The sequence below is a fragment of the Oncorhynchus clarkii genome, chromosome 1 (genome assembly GCF_045791955.1).
Source record: "Oncorhynchus clarkii lewisi isolate Uvic-CL-2024 chromosome 1, UVic_Ocla_1.0, whole genome shotgun sequence".
In the NCBI taxonomy this organism is placed as follows: Eukaryota; Metazoa; Chordata; class Actinopteri; order Salmoniformes; family Salmonidae; genus Oncorhynchus; species Oncorhynchus clarkii.
The window spans coordinates 68773171-68799767 of NC_092147.1; the positions used below are offsets into that span (position 1 = coordinate 68773171).

Sequence of the window (26597 nt, forward strand, 5' to 3'; positions counted from 1 at the left end):
GAAGCAAAGAACGTTACAGTCTCTGATGTCCCTCTGGAATGCTACCCTTGCTCGGATTTCATCAACCTTGTTGTCAAGAGACTGGACATTGGCAAGAAGAATGCTAGGGAGTGGTGCACGGTGTGCCCGTCTCCGGAGTCTGACCAGAAGACCGCCTCGTTTCCCTCTTTTTCGGAGTTGTTTTTTTGGGTCGCTGCATGGAATCCACTCCGTTGTCCTGTTTGTAAGGCAGAACACAGGATCCGCGTCGCGAAAAACATATTCTTGGTCGTACTGATGGTGAGTTGACGCTGATCTTATATTCAGTAGTTCTTCTCGACTGTATGTAATGAAACCTAAGATGACCTGGGGTACTAATGTAAGAAATAACACGTAAAAAAACAACAACTGCATAGTTTCCTAGGAACGCGAAGCGAGGCGGCCATCTCTGTCGGCGCCGGAATTAATGGGAATTGATGGGGAATGATGTTAATGAATATATCACTAGCCACTTTAAACAATGATACCTTATATAATGTTACTTACCCTACATTACTCATCTCATATGCATACGTATATACTGTACTCTATATCATCGACTGTATCCTTATGTAATACATGTATCACTAGCCACTTTAACTATGCCACTTTGTTTACATACTCATCTCATATGTATATACTGTACTCGATACCATCTACTGTATCTTGCCTATGCTGCTCTGTACCATCACTCATTCATATATCCTTATGTACATATTCTTTATTCCCTTACACTGTGTACAAGACAGTAGTTTTGGAATTGTTAGTTAGATTACTTGTTGGTTATTACTGCATTGTCGGAACTAGAAGCACAAGCATTTCGCTACACTCGCATTAACATCTGCTAACCATGTGTATGTGACAAATAAAATTTGATTTGATTTGGTCTCACAAGGGTCTGAGGATCTCATCTCGGTACCTAATGGCAGTCAGGCTACCTCTGGCGAGCACATGGAGGGCTGTGCGGCCCCCCAAAGAAATGCCACCCAACACCATAACTGACCCACCGCCAAACCGGTCATGCTGGAGGATGTTGCAGGCAGCAGAACGTTCTCCACGGCGTCTCCAGACTCTGTCACGTCTGTCACGTGCTTAGTGTGAACCTGCTTTCATCTGTGAAGAGCACAGGGCGCCAGTGGCGAATTTGCCAATCTTGGTGTTCTCTGGCAAATGCCAAACGTCCTGCACGGTGTTGGGCTGTAAGCACAACCCCCACCTGTGGACGTCGGGTCCTCATGCCACCCTCATGGAGTCTGTTTCTGACCGTTTGAGCAGACACATGCACATTTGTGGCCTGCTGGAGGTCATTTTGCAGGGCTCTGACAGTGCTCCTCCTGCTCCTCCTTGCACAAAGGCGGAGGTAGCGGTCCTGCTGTTGGGTTGTTGCCCTCCTACGGCCTCCTCCACGTCTCCTGATGTACTGGCCTGTCTCCTGGTAGCGCCTCCATGCTCTGGACACTACGCTGACAGACACAGCAAACCTTTTTGCCACAGCTCGCATTGATGTGCCATCCTGGATGAGCTGCACTACCTGAGCCACTTGTGTGGGTTGTAGACTCCGTCTCATGCTACCACTAGAATCAAAGCACCGGCAGAATTCAAAAGTGACCAAAACATCAGCCAGGAAGCATAGGAACTGAGTAGTTTTCTGTGGTCACCACCTGCAGAACCACTCCTTTATTGGGGGTGTCTTGCTAATTGCCTATAATTTCCACCTGTTGTCTATTCCATTTGCACAACAGCATGTGAAATGTATTGTCAATCAGTGTTGCTTCCTAAGTGGACAGTTTGATTTCACAGAAGTGTGATTGACTTGGAGTTACATTGTGTTGTTTAAGTGTTCCCTTTATTATATATATATATATACATACATACGCTACCGTTCAAAAGTTTGGGGTCATTTTTTTGTCCATTAAAATAACTTCAAATTGATTAGAAATAGTGTAGACGTTGTTAATGTTGTAAATGACTTGTAGCTGGAAACTGCTTTTTAAAATATTTTTTATGGAATATCTACATAGACGAACAGAGGCCCATTATCAGCAACCATCACTCCTGTCTTCCAATGGCACGTTGTGTTAGCTAATCCAAGTTTATCATTTTAAAAGGCTAATTGATCATTAGAAAACTCCTTTGCAATTGTTAGCACAGCTGAAGATTGTTGTTCTGATTAAAGAAGCAATAAAACTGACATTCTTTAGACTAGTTGAGTATCTGGAGCATCAGCGTTTGTGGGTTCGATTACAGACTCAAAATGGCCAGAAACAAAGCTTTTCTTCTGAAACTCGTCAGTCTATTCTTGTTCTGAGAAATGAAGGCAATTCCATATGAGAAATTGCCAAGAAACTGAAGATCTCGTACAACGCTGTGTACTACTCCCTTCACAGAACAGCGAAAACGGGCTCTAACCAGAATAGAAAGGAGTGGGAGGCCCCGGTGCACACCTGAGCAAGAGGACATGTACATTAGTGTCTAGTTTGAGAAACAGATGCCTCACAAGTCCTCAACTGGCAGCTTCATTAAATAGTACCCGCAAAACACCAGTCTCAATGTCAACAGTGAAGAGGCGACTCCGGGATGCTGGCCTTCAAAAATGTCATATCTCTGCATCACTAATATATTATTTATATAATGAAATCATGTAGTAACCAAAAAAGTGTTAAACAAATCAAAATATATTTTATATTTGAGATTATTCAAAGTAGCCACCCTTTGCCTTGATGACAGCTTGGCATTCTTTCAACCAGCTTCTCTTGGAATACCTTCTTGAAGGAGTTCCCACATATGCTGATCACTTGTTGGCTGCTTTTCCTTCACTCTGTAGTCCAACTCATCCCAAACCATCGCAATTGGGTTGAGGTTAGGTGATTGTGGAGGCCAGGTCATCTGATGCAGCACTCCATCACTCTCCTTCTTGCTCACATAGCCTTTACACAGCCTGGAGGTGTGTTGGGTCATTGTCCTGTTGAAAACACATTGACACACAATGTCCCCAATCACTGCCCTGGGACATTGGGATATATTAATTATTTTTTGACCAGAGGAAAGAGTGCCTCCTACGGGTTCTCTAACACCACAGGTTAGTTAGTCTGATGCTCTATGTTAGAGAATGGGCCAAAGCTCTAGCCACGGTCTTCTGTGTTGATTCTGGTGAGCAGCCAGCTCTGATAGCCAGGGTTTGTTTGAGCTGCGCTATCAATATTAGGATAGCCACTGGATCTGGGAGCAGAGGTCCTACTAGGGGACTCTGATACACAACATATACTCAGTATGTGACTTGTCTATGAATTCTGGTTAACTAAGGTGTTGTGTGAGATTTGTTTTGGTTCCCACTTGTGTACATATGTTTTTATGTCACTGGTTTTTAGATTAACAAGTATGTGTGTTGTGTCGGTCCTCTTGCGCTGTTCCCCCCGGTCCCCCCTCCCACAGAGGAGATGGCTGCGGTCTCTCTGAGCACTATGAAACATTTAAAATGGGATTCTGGGTGGTGGAGAACAAAGGAGCCACCCTCTGTACTGTGTTGCTCATATACACATACACAAAAGGGAGAGTGTCATTGTAGAGCTGTGATGAATCCCCCTAGACAGAATGCACGCTGGGTTTCACATGATCACGTGGGTGATTATTTGAACAGTTGAATCTGTTGTGTAAGAGCAGTGCTAGCTGAAGGAGAAACACTGTTCTGGTACACAAAGTCCTTTGATTTGGTCTATCATGATATTCCTGGTTTAGGAGGGGTGGTGGAGGTAAACAAATGCTAACCCAATGCTTTGCCTACCTCCTCCTTTCATAAATTTCCATGTGGGTGTTTTCATGTGTTTGTTTGCATTGAAGGCTGTTGCTGTTGAGAGGCGGAGGCAGCCTTCCATTGACCAGATACATGCCTAGCTAAAGCTAATAGTTACCATGATGGTGCTGCCTTACCTATCAGGGCTGTCCATCTGCCTGGCCTTGACCCTCAATTTGTCCCTTCTACAGGCCTTCTGAGACTGACGGACAGACAGACGCAACACGCCTGAGGGACAGACACAAGGACAGCACCAGAGGAAGTCTCCACGGCAACAAGAGGTCAGAGACTGTAGGTGGATTTACATCAGATTTGCAACTTTTCTGTGTACACTAACCTTGGATATGGTGTGGCCAAAGTCCCATTCCTGCTTCATGTGTGAGTGCATTTATTAAACATACCGTAAATACCATAGTATATAGACACACAAAATGGCAATTCAAACTATACAGGAGCTTCTCATCTAAACCATATTGCACATAGTGTTGCACACTTGATTAATGCAATGGTTCACAAATGTGTGGATATTTTAAAAGCCTCCGGAGGTGTAGTGTGGTAGACCTCATCATTAGAACCGCTGGGCCTCGAGAGACCCCCCTTCAAGCTAGTGAGGTGTCATTCTGACTGCAACTTTCTAACTGTGTAATTATAATGAACAAAAATATAAACGCAACATGTAAAAATGTCAAAGATTTTACTGAGTTACAGTTCATATAAGGAAATCAGTCAATGGAAATAATTTTATTCGGCCCTAATCTATGGATTTCACATGACTGGGAATACAGATATGCGTCTGGTAGTCACACATTCCTTAAAAAATGGTAGGGACATGGATCAGAAAACCAGTCATTATCTGGTGTGACCACCATTTTCCCACATGCAGCGCAACATATCTCCTACGCATAGAGTTGATTAGGCCTGGGAAATGTTGTCCCACTTCCCTGCAATGGCTGGAACACGCTGTCGTACACATCGATCGAGAGAATCCTTCTAGTGGTTAGAGCGTTGGACTAGTAACCGGAAGGTTGTAAGTTCAAACCCCCGAGCTGACAAGGTACAAATCTGTCGCTCTGCCCCTGAACAGGCAGTTAACCCACTGTTCCTAGGCCGTCATTGAAAATAAGAATTTGTTCTTAACTGACTTGCCTAGTTAAATAAAAAAATAAAACATGCTCAATGGGTGACATGTCTGGTGAGTATGCAGGCCATGGAAGAACTGGTACATTTTGAGCTTCCAAAAATAGTGTACAGATTCTTGAAACATGAGGTGATGGCGGCAGATGAATACCATGACAATGGGCCTCAGGATCTCGTCACGGTATCTCTGTGCATTCAATTTGCCATTGATAAAATGCAATTGTGTTTCGTTGTTCGTAGCTTATGCCTGCCCATACCATAACCCCACCGCCACCATGGGGACACTCTGAACGTTGACATCAGCAAACCGCTTGTCATTGTGAGGCCGGTTGGACGTACTGTCAAATTCTCTAAAACGACATTGGAGGTGGCTTATGGTAGAGAAATTAACATTTAATTATCTGGCAACAGCTCTGGTGTCAGTATACCAATTGCACACTCCCTCAGAACTTGAGACATCTGAGGTGTTGTGTTACAAAACTGCACCTTTTAGTGGCCTTTTATTGTCCCCAGCACAAGATGCACCTGTGTAATGATTATGCTGTTTAATCAGCTTCTTGATATGCCACACCTGTCAGGTTTATGGATTATCTTGGGAAAGGAGAAATCCTCACTAACAGGGATGTAAACTAATTTCTGCACAGCATTTGAGAGAAACTCTTTTTGTGCATATGAAACATTTCTCGGATCTTTTATTTGAAACATGGGCCCAACACTTTACATGTTGAGTTTATATTTTTGTTCAGTGTAATACGTTGCCTTTGTTGCAACTATGAAACAGAAAGCATATGTGTTGGAACACGGTCACAGCTTAAGTATAAAATAAAATAGAAAACACCCCAACCACCAAGACGCACGGTCAAATGGGGAAAACATCAGTAGCCTAAACACAATAAGTGCCAAGTGTGCTTGATAAATAGTGAAAATCAGCACAAAAGCCAAAATGGCATAATAATGAATGTGTCCTTATGAGAGCAGTCAAAAATAGTCAATTATTGTCAGCTCATTGCTTACATTGTGTGCGTCCTGGGATCAGTTGGATTTCATTTAGCTGTTATCCCTTGTCGACACACATCTTTGTCACTTTCACTTGCTTGACTCACTTTGACATACCTTCGTTTGGTTGTAGTGCATAATAGTTTCCGGTTTTCTCTCTGTCCCTGTCGGTGTGCTCATTGTACTGGTGACAGAAACTTTCTTTCTTGCCTTGTGAGTTTTGCCTTGTCATTCTTCACCTCTGTACAGCGGCTGTGCAGGTGCCTTATTTTGCGCAGAGGGGTGGTGCTCCCTTCTCACTTTGTTCATGGTGCCGACAAGGCTTGTCTTCTTGGTAAGCAACTTGTTCGCCAATGACAGTGAAGTGAAGAAATTGTCCATGGTGACATTTCTCCCCTTGCCAACGTAAGTTCCACAAGCCCTGGTTACCACATTCTCTGACACTTGCTCAATTGCCACCCGATGTTTTCCCAGATATGGAAAGGCGTTCAGCATGTACAATTACCCACACTCTCACTGTGTAGCCCACTTCAAGTAGGCCAGAGTAGACTGATAAGACTGCTGGGATTCACTGGACTGATATGGGATACATACCATTTTGAGATTTTAGAATGGATCAATACAGTAGCATGGTCCGCCCTGTTCTTCATTCACAGTTGGTGATTACATTATTATGCATCGTTCGCTTCCCCTCGCTCATCAACTCCCCCTTTTCTCCCTCATTATACTATCATTAATTTCATCTGTTATGTGTGAAATTTTGTTTCTGTATAGTTTAGGTTCAGTTTCAGGGCAACTATCAGGGTGATTATCAGCTGGGCACTGCACTGTTGGGAGAGGTGGGGGCAACTGGGGAACCCCCCCAAAAAATGACATGCCCGCTTTTAAACTGCTTGTAACTCCAGTTTGGTTTGTGATACTAAGATTCTAACAACGGCAGTGTGTTATATATACCTATTTAGGAAAAGTCAAGGACTGGGGGGGGGGGGGGGGGGGGCATGACTTAAATGGCAGAGTAATACAATTGTTTAATTCAGGAGCAGTCAAAATGAGTCCTGGACGTCACAGTAGTGTGGTGTAAAGAGGCCGAGTGTGTTTGACTGTTGTACAGGAGATTGTTTTCGCCGGTGTTAAGGTCGCTATGTATCTGGATCAAAGTCTATGAAGGGGTCAATGTTCCGTGAGGCATTCTAACAAAAGGCAGAAATGTGCATACTTTTTTCTTACACAGCGTATCTGTACTAAATGTAGCTATTAGTATTCATGGACACAGTGTAGTAGCTAGCTGCTAATATCCATATCCCTGCGTAGGCCTGTTATTGTTGAATTACACTTTGATGAAATTTCAGAGGACTCATTTATGGGAAACATTGTATTTACTGGCCCTAACAAATGTTCTTTTCATCTGCACAGTGGACTGTGTTTGTGCTATTAATGTTCTGGTAAATCTATTTGCAGTGTTTCTCTCTGTGTGTCAAAGCTCATGTTTCATGGCATAGCAGATATACATTAGAATGCCCTCTGCGCTCAAGGATTAATATAATGGAATACACACAGGTGCAGTTTGTCACTTTTCCCATGTTTTTTTGTCTTGGTTATTTTAGTACAAGAGTATCTGTGTGTGTACCTGTGTGTGGAGAGTCCAGATGTTTTGTAGCAAGGTTGGCAGCAGCCTGAGATTAGCATGCTGGCCACTGTGGGGAAGATAAATAGCCCTCTGTCATGGTAAAAAAAACAACAGTCCCTTTGTCTTTGATGTGCTCCAACTCCCAAATTGCTTTTATCTACCCAGAGCCAGAGAACACGCAACGGCTGGATCTCTTTATTAATCCCCTGCCTGCCTGCCTGCCTGCCTGCCTGCCCGCCCGCCTGCCCGCCCGCCCGCCTGCCTGCGCTCGCTGTGTCTGTAGCCAAGGGAGACTAAAATACCCAGTATATTCAGGTGAAGAAATGGAGCTTAAGATTATATAGAATTGTTAATGGCTGTTAGTGTTGTTTTCCTATTGTTAGCTCTGTTTGTCAAGTCTAACGACCTAGGCTAAGTAGACTCTTACCAGCCCTTAAAAATAAACACTTCATATTTCCTATTTTCACCTATGTTCTTCCATTCTCAATGGATCTCTCAAGCGTCGACTGCCTCTATAATATTGTAATTTCATTGCTTAACTGCGTGAACAGCACTGGTGGAAAAGGGTAAGGCGCATAAGAGCAGCTGCACTAAAAACTCAGCTCTGCTCAGCCTTCCCCAAAGAGATGTAATGCTTAAGTGAGTGGCTTGTGTTGTCTGCCCTAGCAGTGTAATGGCTGTGTGGAAATAGGTCACCTGAAGTGTTAGTCTTCTGCTCTTGATTCAAAATGAATCTTGATAAATATGCTGTTTTTCTTATAAAGAAAGGACTACGGTCGGCCTCCCATGCACCTATAATAAACCTCTGTATTGGTGGTGCTTGTGTGAAGTACATCAGTCTGTGCTTTCATTCAGTAATGTGATGAAAAGCTTTTGAGTGAGCAATGCCGTCAACTCATTACGAAAGCCAGAGATGGTCAGCACTTCTGTCAGCGAGAAGAAACATGATGACAAATGTGTCAGTCATTACACGCCAGTGACCCTCAAGGTCCCATTTCAAGGGCGAGATGTGAGATGTGACATCTCTGTTTCTGTAACACTATAATTAACCCCTGACCTCGACCAAACAGGAAGCCAGAGAAAGCCCTCAGGGCGAGTTTTCTCACAGTAATGGAGGGTCCCGATGTGATTGATGGTTCACTAGTCAGTCAGAGCGGTCAGGCTTGTGTTTGACTATTCCCATTAGCTAGGAATAGTCCGCTTTTGTCAGATGAAAAAAATTAATGTGGAAATGCCGATAAATCAAATTAATCGTCCGAGTAAAAAATTATAAAATTCCATTGCTAAATAAATGCTTTTTAGGCTTCATTGATGGAAATACCAGTCTATGTAAATACATTTGACTGGTCATACTTACTTACTTATAGGTTAATTTGCGTAATTTTGTGGAATTAAATTGGCACGTGTACAATATATTAGTTTTGTAGGTCCGTCTTATTCATCACACGAATAGCTTACAGCATCTCATACAGCAAATGCATAGGCAACGGAAGGCAGGCTTCGTCAGCGCATCACACACCACTTTGCAATGAGCTGTATGCATTTTGAAAACATATACTTCATTGTTTGAAACTTGAATGTTTTACATGTCTTGCCTTGCTTCAAAGTAGCCGAGCCAAAATCAGACCATATCTGTGGAGGCAATTATTTTAGTTGTTAGTTGTTGCATATTAGATCTCCCCTCTTCCTATATTTAGAAGTGATATGTTCATCTGTTACATGAAACTGCCCTCATGTGCAGGGATCTTTTCTCAACTGTTTTCCTGCTAATTGCATTATGGAACGAACATTAGCGCGTAGCCTACTGCCAGGTGCACATTGCTGCGCTTGTCATTTGAATAAATAATAGTTTGATACTAAGCTACGTGAAATTTCCTAACTTTAAAACCATGACCAGCGAGAGACTGTCAAATAATACAGTAACGCGCTTCTGTTTTTAGGAGTGTTCATGTTGAAATTTCTTAAAGCACTGTCAACACTGTTTTTATTCAATACTTTTACAATCCATCACGCTTGCTTCTCCCTACTTCCACTTGTGCTACAACCAGCACCGCAGCTGAAATAAATGAGTTGCTAGTAACCAATCGTATCGATAGGCCAGTGTTTTTAAAAATGATTATTAGTGTCGCTTTTATATCGAGGAATAGTTCACTTTCTTTGGTCATAGGAACAACAACGTGAATTTGTGCGTGAGGCAGAAATAATGCGGTGCAACTCGTGTGGCCATCAGGTGGAAGACGGTGTCCCCCCCGTCTGGTCAGTCTCAGCAGAGGGAGGGAAAGAGCAGGGACTGTGAGAGGCGGACCCTCTGATTTCTCTCTACCTCCCTCTGCTGAGACTGACTATCAGATGCAGGTACCATCAGTCCAGTCAAATAAAAAAGTGAATTATTTCAATTTATGCTCAGCTGTGCCTCTCAACTAATGTAACAGCTGATGAATTGTTATTATTTGAAATGTGGTCTGAGATGGATATTATTAGCAGGCTAAGCGTTGCCATGCTGTGATCTATTAGGCCTACTGCACAAACTTCATTCCTACACAGCTGTTTTTATTAGAGTAATGTTGAAGGAGTGCACATTGTGGATGGATTCATGTTGAAAAATAATTCAGAGTGGTAGATCTTGGCTTTCATTTTAACTCAGAAAAGGTTGGTGACCGCTAAGAGGTGTCGCAATGCAGACTAGGGATATGGTGACCTGTGTAGGCTATTTATATTCTGTGTGTTTCTCTCTCTCTCTTTCTCTCTCTGTCTGTCTCTGTCTCTCTGTCTCTGTTTTCATTTTGCATTCTCTAGTTCTATGTCTCTCCCAGTTGACTCTGTGCTCTGTGGTGCTGTTTGAAGCGGCCACCTGAGCGGAGAAGCACAAAAGCAGCTCTCCTGTGTGGTCCCCCTCTCAGCACTACTGTGTGTGTGTGTGTGTGCACAAGCTGTGTGTGTCACTATGTGTGTGCGTTGCTATGTGTGAGCGCTGTAAGTGTTTTGTGTTTGAGCGCTGTGGGCGAGCGAGATGTGTGTGAGCGCTGTGCGTGTGCCAAGAGGAAGGTCTTGAACCCTCGCAGACCCCCAACTCTGAGAGCTAATTAAGGGATGTTTCCTGCGCCCTGTCTGCTCGGCCCTCTGAATGAGCCTGTTCCTCTATGCACACCTACATACTACCTGGTGTCTCTCTGGCTGCTCTGCTCACTGGCCTTCAGCTAGAGCCACACAGCTTCTCACCATCACTCATCCTTAGCTACATACACCCCATGAACAAAAACACTCTCTTACAGATTAAGGCCCCATAGCAAATCAGCTTCTGTTTGTGTGTGCATGTGCGTGCATCTTCAGTGCATGTGGATTCCTCTTTTTGTCTTTTTGTGTGTGTGTCCCGGGTCTGTGCATGTGGGGTCCTCCGGGACTTTTTGTGTGCACGGTGGAATTGATTTGGGAATGAATTGAGAATGCTGGCAAGAGGCTGGGGAACGAAAGAGGAGAAAGGGAGGCCCTCTAATAAAAGATGGTGAGGGAGAAACAGAAAAGATAGCCTGGGAGAAATTGTTCCAAATACATTTTAATTGGTAAGAAGGGAATCCCTTATTTTGGGAGTTGGAGTGGGAGTGCCTCAAACCTATTCAAAGAAAGAAAAGGCTAGTGACACAAACACTTTTACTACACTCTCACACATACCAACCAGTTATATGGAGCCTCAGCGATTGATTGGCCAGCTGTGAAAGACCATTCTTGCGTCCTGTGCATGGAGGCGAGAGGGAGCTGTGAGTCATGAACAGTGTGAGGACTCCATAGGGCGGAGGGGGGTGTAAATGTGTGTCAGCGGGGGTGGTTGGGGATGGTAGCACTTCTCGCCTTCCTAGGGGTACAAGTCATAGGAAGGGAGTGGGTGTACTGTACGGTACACTTGCCTGAACAGAGAAAGAGCCGGTGTAAATAGTCTGTTTTCTTTGTGGGCCTCTAATAGCGCTGGGCCTCAGGAAGCAGTGTGTGACTGTCCCCGACCAATTAAAAAGCTCCCAAACACCTCTCTGAGCGGAGTCGTGTGGCAGGAGCAAGAGGTGATCGATTTATCTGTAAGGTGTTGAGGTCGCTGGACCGTATCTCTGCCCCCAGAGCCCCCCGAGACACTGTCCTCTACTGTAGCGCCTCCCTCACTCTTCTCCCTTTTCTCACTTTCTGCCTTCCGGGCGCATTCAGGCAGAGTTTTTATATCCGTCTGCAACGGATTGAGTCCATTGTTTTACTAAGGAAGTCACATGTTGACAGACGTCTCTCTGTCTACTATTTTAACTTGTCTCTTTTGCACTGTCGGTTACATTTCGGGATATTATTTTTGATGATATATCGTATTGTTTTGACTATCGCAATATTTTTGCTCTAGTTGGTGGTACCTGCACCAAAACTCCAGTAGTTGTCCTCCATAGCTTTTTTGGGAGCCAATATGCTTTAGCCACTTTTATTTACATGACTGATCAAAACTATTTTTCTCGTAGCTCTCTCTTGTCCTTCTGCAGCAGACATATGGTGAGCAATATGTTTGGAATATCGAATCGCAATAAAATTGCAGTATCGAATCAAAATCGTGAGAATCGCAATATATACATTGGGGCAAAAACGTATTTAGTCAGCCACCAATTGTGCAAGTTCTCCCATTTAAAAAGATGAGAGAGGCCTGTAATTGTCATCATAGGTACACTTCAACTATGACAGACAAAATTAGAAAAAGAAATCCAGAAAATCACATTGTAGGATTTTTAATGAATTTATTTGCAAATTATGGTGGAAAATAAGTATTTGGTCAATAACAAAAGTTTATCTCAATACTTTGTTATATACCCTTTGTTGGCAATGACAGAGGTCAAATGTTTTCTGTAAGTCTTCACAAGGTTTTCACACACTGTTGCTGGTATTTTGGCCCATTCCTCCATGCAGATCTCCTCTAGAGCAGTGATGTTTTGGGGCTGTTGCTGGGCAACACGGACTTTCAACTCCCTCCAAAGATTTTCTATGGGGTTGAGATCTGGAGACTGGCTAGGCCACTCCAGGACCTCGAAATGCTTCTTACGAAGCCACTCCTTCGTTGCCCGGGCGGTGTGTTTGGGATCATTGTCATGCTGAAAGACCCAGCCCTTGCTGATGGAAGGAGGTTTTCACTCAAAATCTCACGATACATGGCCCCATTCATTCTTTCCTTTACACAGATCAGTCGTCCTGGTCCCTTTGCAGAAAAACAGCCCCAAAGCATGATGTTTCCACCCCCATGCTTCACAGTAGGTATGGTGTTCTTTGGATGCAACTCAGCATTCTTTGTCCTCCAAACACGACGAGTTGAGTTTTTACTAAAAAGTTATATTTTTGTTCATCTGACCATATCACATTCTCCCAATCTTCTTCTGGATCATCAAATGCTCTCTAGCAAACTTCAGACGGGCCTGGACATGTACTGGCTTAAGCAGGGGGACACGTCTGGCACTGCAGGATTTGAGTCCCTGGCGGCGTGGTGTGTCACTGATGGTAGGCTTTGTTACTTTGGTCCCAGCTCTCTGCAGGTCATTCACCAGGTCCCCCCGCGTGGTTCTAGGATTTTTGCTCACCGTTCTTGTGATCATTTTGACCCCACGGGGTGAGATCTTGCGTGGAGCCCCAGATTGAGGGGGATTATCAGTGGTCTTGTATGTCTTCCATTTCCTAATAATAGCTCCCACAGTTGATTTCTTCAAACCAAGCTGCTTACCTATTGCAGATTGTCTTCCCAGCCTGGTGCAGGTCTACAATTTTGTTTCTGGTGTCCTTTGACAGCTCTTTGGTGTTGGCCATAGTGGAGTTTGGAGTGTGACTGTTTGAGGTTGTGGAGAGGTGTCTTTTATACTGGTAAGTTCAAACAGGTGCCATTAATACAGGTAACGAGTGGAGGACAGAGGAGCCTCTTAAAGAATAAGTTACAGGTCTGTGAGAGCCAGAAATCTTGCTTGTTTGTAGGTGACCAAATACTTATTTTCCACCATAATTTGCAAATAAATTCATAAAAAATCCTACAATGTGATTTTCTGGATTTTTTTTCTCTCATTTTGTCTGTCATAGTTGAAGTGTACCTATGATGAAAATTACAGGCCTCTCAACTTTTTAAGTGGCAGAACTTGCACAATTGGTGGCTGACTAAATACTTTTTTGCTCCACTGTATCTTATCGGCACCTAAGTATTGTGAGGTCCCTGGCAATTCCCAGCTCTACTTTACATTGTCGGGCCTTTGTCCTCCCCTCTCAGTGATTTGGACCCTCTAACCTCTCTGTTATCCCTTCCTAGGGGAGAGGGGATGTGGTCCCAAAGGGTTGGCCACTGTGTGTTGCTGCAGATGCTAATGCCATATCACTAGTGTCAGTCTGTACACTCTCACAGGCAGCCATAGACCCCTAGACACATCCTAGGTTGCCTTTGGTGTCTGTGGGGTAAACGGCTCATAGATCTGCGTACCTAAGAGGAACTTCTACCCAGAATTTCGACCTCCTAAGTCAGTAGACAAGCTCCACCCCCCAACCAATGTGTCTTAAATGCAGAAAACATTGAGGGGGACCGAATGAATGGAAGCAGCAGAAGAGAAGTGGTCAGAGGTGACGATACAGTAGTAAGTGGATAGAGAGGGATTGAGTGGGAAGCAGCCTGAGATGTGTGGCCAATAGAGAACAGTCCCGTCCAAGCAGAGCTCTGCTGGCTGCTGTTAAGCCTGCAGCCATTGATTAAGACCGCTAATCAGATTAATGAGATGAAGGCGTTGAGGAGGACAAGCTGAATCTAATGCTGTGGGAGAGATGAGATGAGGATGCCGTGCTCTGCTTTGGCCCCCCCAGGAGGTAGCGTGTGCATGTCTCGTGTGAGATCCCAGGGTGACATCCGAGACAGTCTGCCACAGCCTGAGAGCAACATCGCCCATGCTATACCACAGTATACACAGAACGGTATCTTCAAACACACTACCCTCACACTAAATGCTAACTTTTCTAACGTCAGTTTACACACAGTACAGAAACTGATTATTATCATCATGATAATGCACAGACTACAGTACATACTTCAACACATCCAGGACACAGACTACAGTACATACTTCAACACATCCAGGACACAGGCACACTTGTGTAACCGATCATGCAATTATCCACACAATGCAAGCATATTACAATGCACCAATAGTCATAACACACGCACTGTCTGGCTATGTGTTTTGGAGTAGAAGGCAGGGCTAGGAAGAGGAGGTTGAGTCAGACAGCAGTGCTGAGGCAGGCGGGTACGTAGGGGACAGCGGGGTGCCCTGTAACCCTGTGCTCTGGAGCAGCCAAAGGCAACCTATCGATCCAGCCGCATACTGGGACCAGTGGACCAAGTCGAGAGGGGCCTGGAAGTGTGACCGCTGACGGCCACTCTACCCCCCCCACCCTCCTGGCCGTCCCAGGGGGTTAGGGGTCAGGCCCTCCCTCCTCTAGCAGTCCTAAATTACTCTGTAGCCCTGCTCATCTGGGTCACTGCTTCCCACACTGGAAGGGAACTGGGAACACAGTGTACAATACTATTCCCTCAAGACTGTAGCCTCTCAGCTTCTACATGCACTCACTCATGCAGACATAGACAGCGGTAGATCTAGAGACACACAGAGATTTAATTGCATTGGCAGGAAGAGCCTGTTTTATTCACTCTGACTATTGATGTATAGTGAGCTTGGGAGATGGAGGGGGAACGAGAGGCACACAGCTGCTCTCTGAAATACACAAATGTAGAACACACCTGGGACATGAACAGTATGCATATTTACACACACACACTCACTCACTCACTTACTCACTCACTCACTCACTCACTCACTCACTCACTCACTCACTCACTCACTCACTCACTCACTCACTCACTCACTCATACTGTATACACACACACTCCCAACAGGCACACTTCAGAACACCACACGCACACACTGACACAGTGTTGACCCGGCCGCTTTCCCGTTTGGATTATAGCCTTGGCCTGCTCTCTGAGACCACACTGCTTCCTTAGTACTGACTGCCAGACAAAGACGGACACACTGCAACCAGGGCGTCCTTTTCACCACTATGCCAAGGCCAATGGCAATGCCCACAACCCTACGTTTCATCTTCAACCAAACCCCAGTGGCTATACATGAGGCTTTATCTACTCATCTCCTGCATAAGGTCATTTCGTTTATTTCCTCCTTGATTCCTATTTTGGCTTCCACTGCGTTATTATTGTCGAGGAGATGAAATGGGCTATTTATGATTAGTGTGGTGGTAGTAGTCGTTTTTGAAGGTCGGTGATTACATTGCTCTCTGTATGCACAGTTGATTCAGCCCTAATCCAGTTTCCCCCAGAGCGTGTTTGCTGGAGGACGTTTTTGAAAACGTGGCAGCAGAGGGCCTAGCCACAAGTCAGGGTCAGGGATGTCATTAAAACGCGACTCCTGCCAGACAGGTGGTCATGTTAACCCCCTCCCTTTCAAATGTTGATATACTCACGCACATTCGCATTTGTGTGTAAACACACAGTGGGTGGCCTTGTGTGGCTCCTCCACCGGCCGTGCAGATGCAGGGGTTTATTATATAAACACCCAATGGCGTTGCGTGTGGGAATGGAACGCGGCAGCGGTAGAAGCAACACAGCAGAATCCTATAGAATAACAATACCACACACTCCCTGTGTTTAACTGCTGGGATTCCCTGAGCCTAATTCTTAACAAATGTGCTTTCTCAGCTGGCGCTTGTATTGGTTCAATCCAATTACTGTATATATGAATGGACAAAGCCATCGATCACGTGGCACCATTCTTCCCTATGTTAAGACTCAATAGCGCATTGAAGCCAAGTGAAGTCAGTTAAGATGGCGTTTCACGGAGACAAAACATGCTCAGTTCGAACTACTCTAGGAAGTAACGTTGCAGGCTAGCTCAGTGCTGGCCAGAAGACTTTTAAATGGCTAACAACTACTGCTCTCCCTCTCCTACAGACCATCCACAGGTCTCTACCCACTCAGACACAACCAACGCTGCTGCTAAAATGATTATTGATTAGATGTGTTACTCCATTCCACTGCTGTCATTGATAATTGATTTTATTACCATTACTAGTATATCTATTTATCCTGCTACTGGTCATTAGCACTGTTTACAATGTATATATTACCATTACTATTTTACTGCCAACAGTAACTTTTCAGCCCAGTTTACATGCATATCCTTCTACCAGTCACTTTTTTTTTTTAATCTATAAAGCCACCGACCTCAAGGATCCTGTTTTCGGCTTACAATGTCTGCAGTACTGCGGACAGCCTTGAACTTTCATGGCTTTAATGAGAGGGGGCAGTCATTCTCCCCTGGTTCAATCTCCCCCTCATCACTCCGGGGCTGCTCTCTCCCTGCCAGGTTAAATATACTCCTGATTCCCCCTCCACTGTTTCCTCCTTATCTCCAGCCGACTGCCCTTGTTTGCATGGCATCCCTCCATGGAGAGATTACTGGGGCCCCATGGTTTTGACGTAGCGCACCGGGTAACAGTGTAAATATTGTGACATGTTTTTTCCCCAAGCCGACCGGCACGTCAAGGCTACCACCTGTGGGCCCGCTGCGACGCTCTCTTTCTCCTCTGTCAGAACGCCAGTGCTCCACTGTGCCGCAACGGATGGCCTGCCTAATGAAGTGCCATCTTTAATCTTTAAATATTTATTCTGCTTTAATGAGGGAGATATTCTTTGAATATTTTTCACTCTGGAGGTTCTCCTCTGAGGGAATGAGCAGTCTTTGTGTCGTCTCTTCCCCTCAACCTAGACCCTGGTTTCAGACTTAATGTAGATATTTTTAAAGCCATGCCCGTCGATGCTGTGTGTTTGCATTGCTTTCCAGGAACTGTCAAGCTATTACGTTAAATGACAGGACAGAGAGACAGTTTCTTACATGAATTTTCTAGTCAAAGATAATCAAGTGGGCCTCCCGGGTGGCGCAGTGGTTAAGGGCGCTGTACTGCAGCGCCAGCTGTGCCATCAGAGTCCTGGGTTCGCGCCCAGGCTCTGTCGTAACCGGCCGCGACCGGGAGGTCCGTGGGGCGACGCACAATTGGCCTAGCGTCGACCGGGTTAGGGAGGGCTTGGTTGGTAGGGGTGTCCTTGTCTCATCGCGCACCAGCGACTCCTGTGGCGGGCTGGGCGCAGTGTACGCTAGCCAAGGTGGCCAGGTGCACGGTGTTTCCTCCGGCGCATTGGTGCGGCTGGCTTCCGGGTTGGATGTGCGCTGTGTTAAAGAAGCAGCGGCTTGGTTGGTTGTGTATCGGAGGACGCATGACTTTCAACCTTCGTCTCTCCCGAGCCCGTACGGGAGTTGTAGCGATGAGACAAGATAGTAGCTACTACAACAATTGGATACTACGAAATTGGGGAGAAAAAGGGGTCAAATTAAAAAAAAAATAATAATAAAATAAAATAAAAAAAAGATAATCAAGTGAAACTAAGTCACCATACATGGAAAGACCTCAACAAAAGCTTACTCCTCTTCTGCTTCCCTTCTATGAAAAGAGCTTCCTCATCTGTCTGTTTCCATCTGCCTGTCTATCAGGCTGAAATGGGAAATGAATTTGACTATAACAGTTTTGTCTCACACAGCAGTCCGTGTTATGATCTAGTCATAAATCCAGTGGAGCGTTGTTAGTCAGGAAGTGATAATGATCCGAGTGTTGGAGCGTTGTGCAGGCAGTTCAGTTAGTGGCTTTTCAACTATAATTTCCTTTAGATGATGACCTTGGCTGTTTTATTACCGTGCTCTCATTGTGAATATATTGTAGTTGAACATTAGCTGAGGTTTATGGTCAGTTCATTTACAAGTGATAAGTACTCCTTTTTTAAAAAAAATTTAAGCTACCAGGGATGACCACTTTTTTACATTCATGGGCTTTGTAGCACCCTTGGGGCCGGTTTCCCAGACACAGATTAAGCCTTGATCTAAAAAGCATGCTCAATGGAAAATCTCTATTGCAATTGTCCTTTAGTACAGGACCAGGTATAAACTGTATCTGAAAGCCGTCCCAGTTTTAACGTCCCTAAGTTTAAACGATCATCTACTACCATCGACTCCTTGCCTGGCCTCTAGTTAAGAAAATATATCCACAGTGGTTAAAGCCAGACAACAAACTCCATGGCAACGAAGGAGAAAACAACTGATATTTCTTAGAAAATATACCCAGTGAAAAGCGAGGTTTATCTTAGTCCAGAACACTCCATTGAGGTATAGTGCTGAGTGATTAACCTACAATGACTTTTTTTTTAAACAGCTAATTGACCGAATGTTGGTTCACTTATTATAATTGTACTTTGTTCGTCTTTTTTCTGAGCTCAATACGCAGCAGATTCTTTGGAGATATATCAGATCAAGCCTGAACTGTGCGATGTAGCAGGGAGTTGTAGTTTCCAACAGGCCAATATTCCACACAGTGTAGCCCAGAAAACGTGGTAATTAACTACATTGACCGTAATCCATTGCAAGCCTACTTGTCCAGTCTGTGTTTCTTTTATGCCTGCTATGTAAAAGAGACAGAAGTGATTTGATTGTTGGTATTCAGCAGTCATGAAAGTATGTCTTATTTACTTGAAAGAACTACTAAAATAGTGACTTTGTCAGACAGCATAGGCAGCAGCTCTGGAAATGACTTGGAATTAAATCATGAAGTCATTAAATAATTTAATATCCACAACTGAAATATTTGATTAAAGTAAAGTAATGAATGATTGTTAATAAGTGATAAGCAGTAATGGGCAGGCACTACCTTCATGGGACTTTTATGAATTGTTTTATTCTGTGTTACAGCATTCAACCCACATAATGCATAGAGCATTTAAACGGCCACAACCAGTAGAAATCCACTTTTTCGACCTGAAAGACAATGGCCAGATCTTACCCTTACCCTTACCCAACATTACAACAGCTGGTATAGGCAGGGTTTAGAGTCAGGAAAACGTCAACCCTCAACATTACAACAGCTGGTATAGGCAGGGTTTAGAGTCAGGAAAACGTCAACCCTCAACATTACAACAGCTGGTATAGGCAGGGTTTAGAGTCAGGAAAACGTCAACCCTCAACATTACAACAGCTGGTATAGGCAGGGTTTAGAGTCAGGAAAACGTCAACCCTCAACATTACAACAGCTGGTATAGGCAGGGTTTAGAGTCAGGAAAACGTCAACCCTCAACATTACAACAGTTGGTATAGGCAGGGTTTAGCGTCAGGAAAACGTCAACCCTCAACATTACAACAGCTGGTATAGGCAGGGTTTAGCGGAGACTCCTCCTCTCTCTGCTAGTCTTTCTGAAATGATTTTCCCCTGGCATAGCATGCTAGCTAGTTACACTAACAGCTGTCAGTCAGTGTCCTATTTGTTGTTATTTCTCTGCTACACGTGGAAATCACCACAACAAACATTGGGCGGCAGCGTAGCCTAGTGGTTAGAGCGTTTGACAAGTAACCAAAAGGTTGCAAGATCGAATCCCCGAGCTGACAAGGTACAAATCTGTCGTTCTGCACCCCCCACTGTTCCTAGGCCGTCATTGAAAATAAGAATAGGTTTTTTACTGACTTGCCTCATAAAAAAAAAAATCCCACCCCAATTCCTAAATATTAGCAGTCTTCGAGGTGTAACCTAAATGAGAATTTCTGCTCTTGGACAGGAATTACTCAAATAGGTGCAGCAACTTCCTCTGAGGTGGGCCTTTTTAATGGAAAAGAATTAATACAATCGTAAATGGGGATTATTTAAATAATGAAACCGAAACCAAACTGACCTCAAAAAGCACTAATCGCTCAGCACTACTGTGGTATGAGGTCCATCTACCCTAGAATTAATTCATTATCAGCTACACAAACACTCACAGATTTCACTGTACACTGGGAGAAACTGACAGATCTGTTGCTCTTGTCTTTGCTGAACAACCTTGTTCCGAGATCACTAGTCAGCAAGGAACAAACGTGCGGAGAAATACAAAAGACCCTTCTGCCTGCTTGTTTCCTGTTGGGTGACAGCGCTGCTCAGTCTACCCGGTGTGCTGTTCTGTTGCAACCCCTTGGGGGTACGATAGAGAGAAGAGGGGCCATTGCCTCAAGGAATTTAATGGTCAGCATTCCGCTGCTTGGGCTTTTCGCTGCGTGACCCCCGGGGTCTGAACAGAGGAGGGTTGAAGAGTGCGAGAACTTCATATTTTCCTTTCTTCCCTTTGTTCCATCTGCTTTTTTGGTTCAGAAAGCAAACACAGCGGTTGTCGCCCCTCTTGGTATTCCAGTAGACGGACAAGCATCTGATCAACTCAACAGGCTTCTGGATCCAATCGACCAGCTTGGAAGTCCGTACTTTTGGCAGGGTGAATTACACACACATATACAGTTTCTCTCAATGAAGCTGACTCGATTCGTACAAGTAGCGTGAGATTTAGAATGGAGATAATTTAAGCTAAACATTAATGTTCACCTATCCAGTCAAATTAGTTAATTGTTTAATCCAGAGTTTCCAAGAGCAGCAGCCTCCCACCATCACTTCCTGTTGCACTCAGTCTTGCCATTGGTCCTCACATAATGCAGTTTGAGGCTTAGCGCTTCTGACCTTTCTCTGTTAGAACTGCTTTCTACACCCTCTAGTCGCTGTAAGTGTTGGAGAGGTCATAGTTCAGACTGACCATAAGGTAGCACACCTGTGGGTGAATGAGTAAGTGACCCCTGGGGCCAAAGCAACAGTCCCCTGCCTCTCTCTCCTGTTGCCATCAAAGGAGCCCAGTCACTGTGTGTTACTGCTGCTGGTCTCCCCCTGCTGGTGGGTTCCTGCACTGTATATACTGGCATGGTAGGATGAAGTTGCCTTTCCAGACAAGGTCAGCATTACATTTTCCCCCAGATAGTTAAAGTTATGATTGGGGGTAGGGTAATCTGATCCTAGACCTGTACCTTAGGTCCTGGGTGGAATGTGAGGCACCAGCAGAAACAACAGCCTTCTACCAGCCCTCTGGTATACCATAGCCTCGGGTCAGGGTTCAGTCGAGTGGAGTGGACAGGATGCATGCTGGTCCTTAAAGAGATGAATAAACCCGAGCCCTATTCATTATCATGCAATCTTGCAGCATTCTTAAACCCTTTCTTTCTGATAAGCTCAGTTATCGTCAGATCTGTAATTCCCTCTGCCCTCTGCTTCCCTGTGGTATCTCTCCTCCTCTAGAAGCACATGGCTCCAGCATTTCCAAATATAGACTAAAGAAAATATAATAATTTAACTAACAGTTAATAACAGGGGATCTGTCTGGAAACTGTCTTGTTTGGTCTGTAATGCTCTCTGTGATTGAAGTATTATCAGGGACTTTCCAACCCGGGAACCCATCTGGTCCTGTGATAGAGGTCGTCTGATTCCCCTCATTTCCTCTCTTTATCTACATGCCATTTTATATATTGTAGCTTCTATAGTCAGGCTGGAGCCAAATGAAGGAGAGGATTTGAGAGAGAAAGGCTTACCTTTCTTTCAGGGAAAAATCTGTATCTGGGATTTATGTTCCAGATGGGCGCTTGTTTAGGAAGAGGTTGTTAAAAAAATATATATATATATTCCCAATATACTCTCTTGTTCGCTCTTTTACACACACACACACACACACACCGTGCGTGCACACACACACACACACACACAGAGTGTACAAAACATTAAGAACACCTTCGTAATATTGAGTTGCATCCCATCTTTTGACCTCAGAACAGCCTCAATTAGATTTTCAATACAGATTATCGGAGGACAAAAAAAGCCGATACCGATTAATCGGCCGATTATTATAATTTTTTTAATATAAATATTTGTAATAATGACAATTACAGCAATACTGAATGAACACTTATTTTAACTTAATATAATACATAAATAAAATCAATTTAGTCTCAAATAAATTGTTTAAATAATGAGAAATTATAAGTGCAGTATGTGCCATGTAAAAAAAAAGCTAACGTTTGAGTTCCTTGCTCGGAACATGAGAACATATGAAAGCTGGTGGTTCCTTTTAACACTTCAAGATTCCCAGTTAATAAGTTGTAGGTTGTAGTTATTGTAGGACTATTTCTCTCAATACCATTTGTATTTCATATACCTTTGACTATTGGATATTCTTATAGGCACTATAGTATTGCCAGCCTAGTCATAAAGTCATAAACAGCGCTGTGCCTCAAGCATTGTGAAAAGGCAAACAGAGGAAAGTGCAGTTTGAATTCATGCTTACGAGCCTGCTGCTGCCTACCACCACTCTGTCAGACTGCTCTATCAAACATCAAATCATAGACTTAAGTATGATATAATAAACACACAGAAATACGAGCCTTAGGTTATCAATAATGTCAAATCTGGAAACTATAATTTCGAAAAAAAAGAATATATATATATAATATATTTTAGTGAAATATGGAACCTTTCCGTATTTATCGAACGGGTGGCATCCCTAAGTCTAGATATTGCTGTTACATTGCACAACCTTCAATGTTATGTCATAATTATGTAAAAATCTGGAAAATTAATTAAGGAAGAAATGGGCTTGACACAGTTCGCAACGAGCCAGGCGGCCCAAACTGCTGCGGCAGGGTAGCCTAGTGGTTAGAGCGTTGGACTAGTAACCGGAAGGTTGCAAGTTCAAATCCCCGAGCTGACAAGGTACAAATCTGTCGTTCTGCCCCTGAACAGGCAGTTAACCCACTGTTCCTAGGCCATCATTGAAAATAAGAATTTGTTCTTAACTGACTTGCCTAGTTAAATAAAGGCAAAATAAAATACCCTGACTCTGCTTACACTGAACGCAAGAGAAGTGACACAATTTCAGACACCGCATTGATTATATGCAGCGCAGGACAAGCTAGTTAAACTAGTAATATCAGCAACCATGTGTAGTTAACTAGTGATTATGTTAAGATCGATTGCTTCTTTATATGCTAAGTTTAATGTTAGCTAGCACCTTACCTTGGCTCCTTGCTGCCTGCACTCGCATAACAGGTGGTCAGCCTGCCACACAGTCTCCTCATGGATTGCAATATAATCGGCCATAATCTGTGTCCAAAAACACAGATGACTGATTGATATGAAAGCTTGAAATCGGCCCTAATTAATTGGCCATTCTGATTAATCGGTCGACCTCTAATGCCAGCCAATGTTGACTCCAATGCTTAACACAAACTGGTGCGTCTGGCACCTACTACCATAACTCGTTCAAAGGCACTTAAATCTTTTGTCTTGTCCATTCACCCTCTGAATGGCACACATACACAACCCATGTCTCAAGACTTAAGAATCCTTATCTAACCTGTCTCCTCCCCTTCATCTACACTGATTGAAGTGGATTTAACAAGGTGACATCAGTAAGGGATCATAGCTTTCACCTAGTCAATCGGTCATGGAAAGGGCAGGTGTTCCTAATGTTTTGTACACTGTGTATGTGCACACACCTTAGAGAGAGAACCCTGCCCCCCCCACCTGCAACCTGTGTGTGTGTGTCTGCTGATCCAGTCAGCATCAGGGTGGGAGTCTGTGGGATTCTCTCTCTCTGTAGTTTAGTCGTCCCTCCCCTGTGTAGCCAGACTGGCTTGGGGTGAGGAGGGCCTAACGCGGACAAAGCCTGCTCCTCCAGCTGTCAGCAGCCTGAGCATTTAGGCTTTATAAGCTGCTCAGGGCCATAGCCCCAGGGCCACTACTACTGACTACTGACAGGAGAGACCTGGAGGGGAGCGGCCTATATAAACTATTATACAAAGAGAGGCAGGAGGAGAGGAGCTGGAAGCTCGATGAATTGGGTCGGCCTTGGTGTGAAATGGTCAGTGACCAGCTGACTTCCCTCTCCTCCACATCGTTGGGCTTAATCGTCCTGGCCCTGCTCTCGGGGCCGGTTTCTGTCTTAAATGTCAGCTGTAAAATCTGTCAGATTCACTGGGACTGGGAGCCCTGTGGGACTCAGGGGTTGTTTTCAGGGTCAAATACTCGGTCTCTTTCCATCTTGCTCTCTCTTACCCAAAGGCCATATGTGTGGAATGGGAGGATGCCTGGGTTCTAAGCAGATGTAGATAGTAGATAGCCTGTACACCCACTCTTTAGACGGGAAAATCTCAGCACTGCATTCACGTATTCTCTCTGCTCTCTCCCTCACAGGTCTCCCTGCCTGACCGACTCCGTCAGATAAGGCCGACACACCAGTTTTCAGGTGAGACCTCTCAGCTTCCTCCAGTCTTAACACCAGCTCAAACCTACCACCACTTCTATACCTTGTTTACCCCCGGAGTCTCAGTCAAGTCTGTCCCAAGCCTTAGCCTAGTTGTTAAAAGCGACGCCCCCCCCCCCCCCCCCCCACATCCTTCTCTCCTTACACCATTAGGGCTCTATTATTTAGCACAGCAATCTCTGCTCTGCTGAATCGCCTCCATCTTCACCTCTTTCCCCCCCTCTCCCTCTTCATCACACGATCATGTTTCCTTTTCCGCCCTTGTTTTTATAAATGGGTGCCTCTTGAAATGTAAACGAGTTATGCACACACAGCGGTCACCGCTATTGACATTTTTCACTAGATTGTTGCTGAAAAAAGATTGGAGTGGTCATTGCAGTTCAGAACGGGTTATGTGGCATGCTTGTATATCCGATACTGAAGCATTTCTTGTGGATTTCTAGATATCGACTCGCGTCACCCCTGTCGTTCGTACAGACCCAGCTGTTATACATTGCTTTTTATTTCTTAAAAATGTTTCCAGGTCTGACCACAACCGCTCCACCTAGAGCAATAGTAACAAAACTAAAACTAAACTTCAGAGTACAAGGTGACACTGATCCATTTTTCCTCCTCCCCACCCATCCACCTAGCTTCTGTACCCTTGTGGGAGGGGGTGGAGGACCCTGTGTGTTGTGATTTGTCTCCCAATGGCCCACATGTTGGAGTGGAAGTGGTCAAGGAGGTGAGACTTCTCCGGCTAAGAATAGAGGTTCCTTTCTAGGGATGCGCTCAGTCCCCCCCCCCCCCCCCCCCCGGTGAGAGGGGAGGTCCACTCCAGGGCGCCACGTCTTTGAGTGGTTCTGGGGGGTTTGAGTGGAAGCACCATGAGAGTTCCTCACCTTTCTCTGTCCTTCCTAATGTTCTTGCTCATTTCTTTCTTTCTCACTCCTCATTGTCCATTCTGTGTTGTAGACTCTGTCTCTGTCTGTCTCTCTGTCGTCTGTCTGTCTGTCTGTGTGTTCATCTCCGTCTGTGTTTCTCTCTGTCAAGGTGCCTTTGCTAAAGCCAAGGCTTAGTTAGTACTTCTGAGAGAAAAATGATCCTTTAAGTGCTTGCCCAGGAAATGTAGCGTGGCGGCACGGTTGACATTGATCATGTCAGGGTAACTTTGATAGATCGCGGTATCCTGTTTATGATGCAGGGTGGTGAGCGTTTGTCTGGGCTTGGGACTCGATTTGTCCGTTTTTCTTCTTCTAACGAGCTGATATGGGCTGCTTGTTTTGCTCTTTGCATTTAACCACATATTTATATTTGCACTGTAGCGCCTTGTTGGTCTCCTCCAGTTCCCCCACAGTGATAAATGATCCAGCCAGCCTGCAGGGACTGAGACACTGTTTCAGTGCTGCTGTATCGTAGTCATAAAGCCACTGAGCTAGTCTCCTGACCTGGTCTGGTCCCAGAGGGCTCATTGGAATCAACCCAGCACACTGCAGGTGGAATGCATTGTCTTAATTCTCTAGTGGCTCCAATGTAAGGCAGGTCTTGTGCTGGAGATATTTCCCAGTTTACTAACACACTGACAGGGCACAGCTCTCACGGCATTGAGTTCCCTGACACCCCCCCCCCCCCCCCCCCCCATCTTCCGGCACTACCATTGCGCACCCTGCCTGCATCTGTGTTGGACTAGCCGCAATCGTAAACAAAATCTTAATTGCTCTGCAGCATTGGCCCACATTTGAGATCGTGTACCCCCAGCCACCCACACAGCCGTATAATCATTCACATTTAAGGTCAGAGTTTTC

General features: G+C 44.6%; 1 protein-coding gene across 4 annotated transcripts in view; it reads left to right on the plus strand.

The window, feature by feature from the left end:
- LOC139411371 (bifunctional heparan sulfate N-deacetylase/N-sulfotransferase 2-like) overlaps positions 1 to 26597 on the plus strand; it is a 185814-nt gene that overhangs the window by 136121 nt on the left and 23096 nt on the right. Inside the window, exons 3-4 of one of the 4 annotated variants that reach the window (XM_071157654.1) lie at positions 4000 to 4099; positions 24744 to 24795. The gene's annotated coding sequence lies outside the window, so the exon portion shown is untranslated. Of the gene's footprint in view, positions 1 to 3843; positions 4100 to 20868; positions 20953 to 24743; positions 24796 to 26597 lie in introns of those variants that run through there. The other 3 variants (XM_071157663.1, XM_071157672.1, XM_071157681.1) reach the window with 3 other exon arrangements.